We start from the raw sequence: 8,976 nt of genomic DNA on the forward strand, positions 1-8,976 counted from the left end.
AGAAAAACCTCCACGGAGTTCCACAACAGTACGAGATTAAAGGTAAACCTACTTATCTGTGTTGTTTTATAATACTAGAGAGGTTGAGGAATCACAGTTCATCTCTATGGTGAATAAATAAGTAGACAACGTTGCCTTTATTATTAGTGCAAACTATGATAGGGGCTTTAGAGACATCTCACCCCAAGGTACAGAAATGTCACCCTGGGGTTTGGAAAACTCACCCTTAGGAACGCAGAAAACTCACCCAATGAATTTGAGTACTTGAGTGACTAGTTACTTTGCAGATATACATTATAAAACATGCATTAAACGCTGTATCCATATTTTATACCAAGGCTGTTTGAAAATAGCCGATCTACAAGATCACAACGTGTCGTGATGCCGCGTTGTGATCTTGTAGATCTGGTATTTTCAAATATGTTGTACTTTTGGTACTTTAACTTTAAGTACATTCTGATGATGCCAACTCTTCATCCTTCCTTACTGTGTGTGTGTGTGTGTGTGTGTGTGTGTGTGTGTGTGTGTGTGTGTGTACAGTGTGCCACACCTTGGCCTATCCACCTAGGTGTCAATCAATGAATGGGGCATTAGTGCACCTCTAAATATCTCTCAGGTCAGTTTAAAAAGTACCCTCAGGTCAGTTTAAAAAAATATCTGTTGTGGCCATATTCTTTCTTATACTCATTAGCTGGGAAACTACCAACAATCATTGTAATCATGTAATAAGGGTGGGCGAACAGATTGGTTACCTGTTTACCAGTTCTCCATCATTTAGCTGGGGACCACCTAGCTCTGGTCCATAGCGTTAGCACAGACTTGGCACGCTATGGACCAGAGCTAGGACCACTGGTGGACCCCGGACCACTGGTTCAAGGGTTGGTCTCTTGAGAGCAGGGTGACTGGCTTGTGAAGACAGATGGAGAGATGGGTGCAGCAGACTTGATGTTAGTTACAGATGTGTTGATGATGATAGTAATGAAAGGGAATAGGTCAGGGGAAATGGTCTGGAAGATGGAGGAAGAATTGGCTGGTCTAATATAGCATAATTACATAATGACGTAATTTGTATTGAATATTTTTAAGGATTACATTCAAAGTGACACTGAAAGTGTATCATAATGTTCATGAGCCATGGGAATCACTGGTGATTTGATTACACCAAACATATTAAAACATAAGCAGTTAATTATTAACTCCACAGTAAAGACTCCAATTATTAACTCCACAGTAAAGACTCCAATTAAATTCACTGAGAACGATCTAATATCAATTATCAATTTGATATGCAATCCATCAAACATCAATTAATCATTTTGATATGAATTTTGTTGTCAAACTTGGATTAAAATGAAGTTGCTTTTGGCCCTTGCTTAGGCGTCTTACTGGTTAATTTGATTAGCTGCTCCTGCATTGCTGACTTCATGCAATCCATGTTTTTAACCTTATACGGCCAAACAAACATTGTCCTAAGCAAGGTTTCATGCTGTATATACAGTATGTGATCTTCAATGTACGCTACCAAGTTGTGCTTTGGAAGCACCGTAAAAGTCTCTGGTCTCCACCGTGTATTGTCTCTGGTCCTCACGGTGGGGCCAAGGTGTGTGTGTGTGTGTGTGTGTGTGTGTGCGTGTGTGCGTGCGTGCGTGCGTGCGTGCGTGCGTGCGTGCGCCTTTTCTTTTCTTTTCTTTTTTCTCAGTTAAGCCCATTTAGGCTACCTGGAGATGAAAGTGCTTCTCATTGATTCACTGTTGCATAACATTGCTTTGCTTTCCCGTCCTGGAAGAAAAATCATGGTTGATCCATCTGATACAGGGGAGATCTCAAAGCTCACTGAATTTATTCTGTGATGTAGCCTAATGGCTGTTGTGTAATGTGTCCACAGGCACACACAATAAGACTGTGACAACTTTTAGACAAAGACAAAGACTTGATCTCAAACTGAAAAGGAGACGCTGTTACACCATTTAATATATTTCTGTTTTCCATCTTCCAGATTTGCTGTGCTATCAGACAGTCTTGTTCAACCTCTCTATTTGGACCAGAGCAGCAGAACATTTGGCACCACCCCTAGAGCGCACCAGAGGGGCTCATTGCCTCTTTGGACCTGCAGCTGGTGCTGCTGCAGTGGCAGCTCTGCAGTTGGTCCAGATTGAAGCTCACCCTCCTCACCTCACTGAATCTTAGTATTCAGCAGGTGGGTGCCAGGGGTGGGGTTGAACATTACAACAAACTGCAGGACATCACAGTATCATTCCAGCACAATGTATCACCACCACAGCCAGCAGGAGGAGCCGCCACAACCTTTCTCCAACAGGCCTAGTCCTTTTAATCACCAAGATCAAGCACATCAACAACAGCAGCAGCACCACAGTCACTTCCAGTACCCTCCTATCAAGGGCTCCAGGGACACCGACATGGAGCCCATGAACATGAATGTAGGCATGGATTTGGAACGTATAAAAGGGTCCGGATTTGGGAGCTTTAGCTCATCCCTGCAGCCTCTATCTGAGAGCCAACCAGGCCACCAGCGTGTGGTGTTGGAGCGTGTGGTGCTAGATTGGTCAAACTACCAACACCCTGGCCAAACGTTCTCCAGTCCTCCCTCCACTGTGACCCAACAGCCCCAGAGCAGCCACTCTGCAATGGGTATGCAGGCTTGGATGCATGAACCACCTTCCCCTCAGACTAGGGCCTCTCATAGTGGAGTTGGGGATGTACAGGGTGTCAGAGAAAGGGCAGGGAGTATCTTAGCTAGCCTTGGGCTCTCCAGCCAGGTTCTCGAGGTGCTTAGTCAGTACCCTGAGGATCATCTAACACCTGATAAACTACCCCACATACTTCAGGCCATGCTGAGCAGGAAATCTAATGACCAGAACATTGCCGCTTCCTCATCCTCCTCCTCCTCATATTCTCAGAGTGCCACACACACCGCCCGTGAAACACTGCCGCCTCCTTCCTGCTCCCAGAGAAGCTCAGGACGTCTGCGATACCCGGAAGTGTCCAGTCTCCGCAGCGTTGCACAGACTGCAGTGAAATGCATTGACTATTCAAGTCCAGCCCCTGGTGTCAGCAGCAGAGAGGCCTTCATGCGAGAGCGGCCATCGTATGAAAGCCTCTCAGACGCTGAAAGAAGAAGGGAAAAAACTAGAAACAGAAGAGAACAAAGAAAAAGACAGAAGGCACGAAGTGGCGAATTTCACAAGAGCAAACGGTTACCTACTGCAGAATGTCTCCTGCCTCCCAGATCTCGTCTTCCAGATCCAGACTACAGAAGGGACAGTCCCATACGTAGCCCTTCATCTGAAACACAGAGAGACTACTCGTCCTCATCCAGGTGTCCTGCTCCATGGTCCTCTCTCTCTAAACCACGTGACGACACCAAGAGGTCACCCACTCCCTCCATGATATGTGATTACTCGGCAGAGTCTAAGGTGAGTGAGTGCCTACTTTTTTGAATGTAAGTCTTCTATTTGTTTTGTGTTTTCCTCTGCAGTTGTCAGATATGTCGTTGTCCACTTTGTCATTGACATTCTTCTCACTAGCTGCGTTTACATGGACACCTTTCTTCCAATCTGATTAAAATAAACCCGATTGAAGGTTTTGGATCAAGTCTTTACATGTGGTGAGATCAATCCGATCGGTGTTTGATCAGGTTTTGATTTGTGAAAAGTGTAGACCACCCCTCTGCACCCGATTAGAATTTAAATCTGGTTGGGCTTGATCAGGATTATTTAGGTGAATTTTTTAATCTGGTTTATTTTTATCTTGTTTTAACCTGATTAAAAGTGTCCTTGTAAACGATGTTAAGTAAACACAGCTACTGTCATACTTCGTCATTGATGCCAATTGCTGATTCCAAACTAGTCTGCCAACCACTGGCTAGTACCAGTTCATATTGGTTTGATACTGTACCATACTGGATCATTTACCCAAAAAGTGCCCGGTGTGGGGAAAAATCACACCCGTGTGAAGTGGAGCTGTGTGTGTGTGTGTGTGTGTGTGTGTGTGTGTGTGTGTGTGTGTGTGTGTGTGTGTGTGTGTGTGTGTGTGTGTGTGTGTGTGTGTGTGTGTGTGTGTGTGTGTGTGTGTGTGTGTGTGTGTGGATCATGTGTACCGATTTTTGTGACATTTGAAGAAAATATGTAGGAAAAGGAGGAAAAAGGGTGTTTTGGAGAAAATTCAAGATGGCGGAAAATCTATCATGGCACAAATGGGCGTGGCCTATATGGGGAGATGCGTCATGACCCAAGGAATCCAGGGAAAAAATATTTTTAATTTTCCGACCTACGGTTCAAGAGTTACAGGCCAAAACGTAAAGTGGGGTGTTATGGCGCCATCATGCGGCCAAATGACACAATTATTTTTTATTTAATCCTTGAAATCATTATGAACCTCCTCTCCAAGTCTTGAAACTCTAGCCCCTATGGTTTGCGAGAGACAAATAATTGAATGTGAGTTTTTGCGATTCCCATTATAAGTCAATGGGGAAAATTAATTCACTAATAAATTAATATCAATTAAACTATTGAACCTTTCTCTTAGCAAGTTACTAGCCCACGATTCCCGAGTAAGCCGGTCGATTTGACATATGGCACGAGTGTGTGGTGGCAAAACTGTGGGACTAGTAGCGTGCCGAAGTTTAGGAAGTTCAGGCTACATACAGACACACACACACACACAGACAGACCCACACAGCCACGTATAGGGAGCCTGTGTTCCACACAGCTCCAAAAATAGGTCAATATTATCAAGTGGACTGTTTAAATGGCATGCAGGGCCAACCTTAACATAAAAATATACCCGTGGTAGCACGGCTTTTGTGGCAAGTTTTACTAAACTCTTGACTTGCATCGCGTAGCGCAGTAGTCTACTAAGCAGTATCTTAGCAGTAGTCCTAAAGTTACAATAGCCTACTCACACCAAGAGTGTGTGCGTGCGTGTGCAGTGCACGCTGCTGAATCAATCTTGTCTGCATGCTGACTTTTTAGCCCTCCAGATACACACATCAAGCATGCGGGCGCACAGTCTGCACATGCTCCACATTCATTGCCAACACACAATTTACAGCGCATGATTGTGTATGTCTTGGATGTTGTCTGTTTTGTACTGTCGCAGTTGTTTTATAACCACATTAATAAAAAGATGTAAAATACGTTCTTGGCACATGAAACCAGTGTTAAAAATGTTGGCGCTAGAAGAGCCAGCCATAGCTCCATTTTGCAGCATGCTACACAAGTTTGCACAACTGTTAATCAGCTTGATGTGTGTTTTCTGTTCCTAGGAGTCACCTGACATTCGCAAAGACAGCCACACGGTGCCCACTGCTGAAGAGGAGGACTATCCTGAGATATTTTACAGCAATGGCAAGTTCATAGGCTACCACTGTAAACTCTGTGACATCAAAGTGAACACTGTGAATGGTGCAGAGTTAGATGATCACTTAAGGGGCAGGAAGCACAACGTGCTGCTGATTCAGAGCAAGTCGTTGAGGAGCCTGTACCTCGCCAAGAACAGAGACAACCTGGAGGACATCTGCAGGGCAGAGTCTATCGTGGTGGCCCGTGAAACACTGCCGCCTCCTTCCTGCTCCCAGAGAAGCTCAGGACGTCTGCCATACCCTGAAGTGTCCAGTCTTCGCAGTGTTGCACAGACTGCAGTGAAATGCATTGACTACGGTCATTCAAGTCCAGCCCCTGGTGTCAGCAGAGAGGCCTTCATGCAAGAGCGGCCATCGTATGAAAGCCTCTCAGACGCTGAAAGAAGAAGGGAAAAAACTAGAAAAAGAAGAGAACAAAGAAAAGAACAAAGAAAAAGACAGATGGCACGAATTGGCGAATTTCACAAGAGCAAACGGTCACTTACTGCAGAACGTCTCCTGCCTCCCAGATCTCGTCTTCCAGACCCAGACTACAGAAGGGACAGTCCCAAACGTAGCCCTTCATCTGAAACACAGAGAGACTACTCATCCTCATCCAGGTGTCCTGCTCCATGGTCCTCTCTCTCTAAACCACGTGACGACACCAAGAGGTTACCCACTCCCTCCATGATATGTGATTACTCTGCAGAGTCTAAGGTGAGTGAGTGCCTACTTTGAATGTAAGTCTTCTATTTGTTTTGTGTTTTTCTCTGCAGTTGTCAGATATGTTGTTGTCCACTTTATCATTGACATTCTTCTCACTAGCTGTGTTTACATGGACACCTTTCTTCGAATCTGATTAACATAAACCTGATTGAAGGTTTTGGATCAAGTTTTTACATGTGGTGAAATCAATCCGATCAGTGTTTGATCAGGTTTTGATTTGTGAAAAGTGTAGACCACCCCTCTGCATCCGATTCGAATTTAAATCGGGTTGGGCTCGATCAGGGTTATTTAGGTGAATTTTAATCTGGTTTATTTTTATCTTGTTTTAACCCGATTAAAAGTGTCCTTGTAAACAATGTAAAGTAAACACAGCTACTGTCATACTTCGTCATTGAACCCAATTGATATTGCCAATTGCTGATTCCAAACTAGTGTGCCAACCACTGGCTAGTACCAGTTCCTATTGGTTTGAATGTTTGATACTGTACCATACTGGATCATTTACCCAAAAAGTTCCCGGTGTGGGGAAAACAAGGCCAAAATGTATAATATCAAGTGGACTGTTTAAATGGCATGCTGGGCCAACCTTAACATAAAAATATACCCGTAGTAGCATGGCTTTTGTGGCAAGTTTTACTAAACTCTTGACTTGCATCGCGTAGCGCAGTAGCCTACTAAGCAGTATCTCAGCAGTAGTCCTAAAGTTACAATAGTCTACTCACACCACGAGTGTGTGCGTGCATGTGTGTGTGTGCACGCTGCTGTATCATTCATGTCTGCATGCTGACTTTTTAGCCCTCCAGATACCACAGAAACACATCAAGCATGCGGGCGCACACGCTCCACATTCATTGCCAACACACAATTTACAGCGCATGTGTATTTCTTGGATGTTGTCTGTTTTGTACTGTCGCCGTTGTTTTATAACCACATTAAAGGTGATACACCATGCATTTAATAAGTATTTATGTCATATTGTTTATGTCCCAAAAACGTTTTTCAAAAGGTTTGAGGCTAAATTACCACTCCTGAATAGAGAGCCTCTCATTTTTGAATGGCTCTCAGAGCATTTCAGCTGCAGTACCACCTTTGGCCTGAACTGGCCTGAAAAAAAATGTTTTTTATTTGTTTCTATTTTGTATGATGACGTCACAATCGGCAGATGACGTCACAATCGGCAGCAAATCTGGATAGCCTGTTTTGAGAACCCGTGGGATACTTTTAACCTTCGCCTTCTCAAAACCAGAGAAAGACACAACGGTCAGAAATGGGACTTTGTGAGGATAGAAGGTGCTAGTGGGACCCCAAAAAAAGGTTTTAAAATAGGAAAAGTGACATTTCATGGTGTATCACCTTTAATAAAAATATGTAAAATACGTTTTTGGCACATGAAACCAGTGTTAAAAATGTTGGCACTAGAAGAGCCAGCCATAGCTCCAGTTTGCAGCATGCTACACAAGTTGGCACAACTGTTAATCAGCTTGATGTGTGTTTTCTGTTCCTAGGAGTCACCTGACATTCGCAAAGATAGCCACACAGTGCCCACTGCTGAAGAGGAGGACTATCCCGAGATATTTTACAGCAATGGCACGTTCATAGGCTACCACTGTAAACACTGTGACATCAGAGTGAACACTGTGAATGCTGCAGAGTTAGATGATCACTTAAGGGGCAGGAAGCACAACGTGCTGCTGATTCAGAGCAAGTCGTTGAGGAGCCTGTACCTCGCCAAGAACAGAGACAACCTGGAGGACATCTGCAGGGCCGAGTCTATCGTGGTGGTCGATACGAATCCATTAACCGTCTCTCACTGTGAGCTGTGTAACTTTGTCTTCCCTGAACGATACACCAAACAAGGTGTTCACGAACACTTGATTGGGCGGCAACACGTCACTTCACTGTGGAACAAGATGACGAGTAGCATCGGGAAGGACGGAACTGCCAGGAAAGCACAGAGGTTCTCTGCCCACCTCCAGGAACTTCATCTCCAGGAACTTTATCTGGAGATCGAGGCCAACTGCGGTGAACGTAACGAAACGAATGAAGAAGGGCGCTGGAAGCTGAGAGACGATAATGAGCGCAAGATCAGGAATGGCAGCCACACAGTGCCCCCTACTGGTAAGATGGTCTACGGAAATGCAGAGCAGAACACAATCGGTGGCGACAGTGAATATCTAGAGGAGTTTTCTAGAATCCATGACATTCTTTCTTCTTTGTCTCTGTAAAAAAACTCCCCATGGGATAATAAAGGCATCTATCTATCTATTTAGTGAAACGCCTGATGTCTGAAGACAAGAGAAGGGAGGAAGACCCTATGCAGAAGAAACAGAAGACACAAGCAGTCACTGCTGCTGACAACCCTCCTCCTCCCTTTGACCCTAAAAGTGCTGATGATGGTGAGATTCTCTCCATGCCATTAGCTAGTAAGAGCTCACTTAGATGGTCATAGCTTGATATTGTCTGTCTCTCTCTCTCTCTCTCTCTCTCTCTCTCTCTCTCTCTCTCTCTCTCTCTCTCTCTCTCTCTCTCTCTCTCTCTCTCTGTGCGTGCGTGCAGCCCCTGCAGGTATGGAGTTCCTGGTTCCCAAATCAGGCTTCTTCTGTCAAGTGTGCAACAGCTTCTTCAGTGTAGAACAGGAGGCTACACCACTGGTACCACTCTTGCAGAAGAACCACTGCAAAAGCGTGGAACACAACACCAACCTGCAGGTATAGGAGCAACATGCACACCATGAATGATGCTGTTGCACAAGTAGGGATGGGGTGGGTAGTGGCTCTACATAAGGTAGGTAGGTAAATCAGAAGTATACTGCCTTCACTCACTCATTCCTTCCCCAGTATGAGGTCTGGCATTTGGCCTATTCACCATATTCCTGGCCCCGCCCCCGGCTT

General features: G+C 44.8%; 1 long non-coding RNA gene across 1 annotated transcript; it reads left to right on the forward strand.

The window, feature by feature from the left end:
• Window positions 1-8,135: 8,135 nt before the first annotated feature.
• Window positions 8,136-8,740, forward strand: LOC308282532. The gene is made up of 3 exons (XR_013961897.1): window positions 8,136-8,203; window positions 8,356-8,481; window positions 8,642-8,740. It is a non-coding gene; the product is annotated as an uncharacterized lncRNA (long non-coding RNA).
• The last annotated feature ends 236 nt before the right edge of the window (window positions 8,741-8,976 follow it).

This window comes from Nannobrachium achirus (genome assembly GCF_963921795.1).
Source record: "Nannobrachium achirus genome assembly, chromosome: 3".
Classification (NCBI taxonomy): domain Eukaryota; kingdom Metazoa; phylum Chordata; class Actinopteri; order Myctophiformes; family Myctophidae; genus Nannobrachium; species Nannobrachium achirus.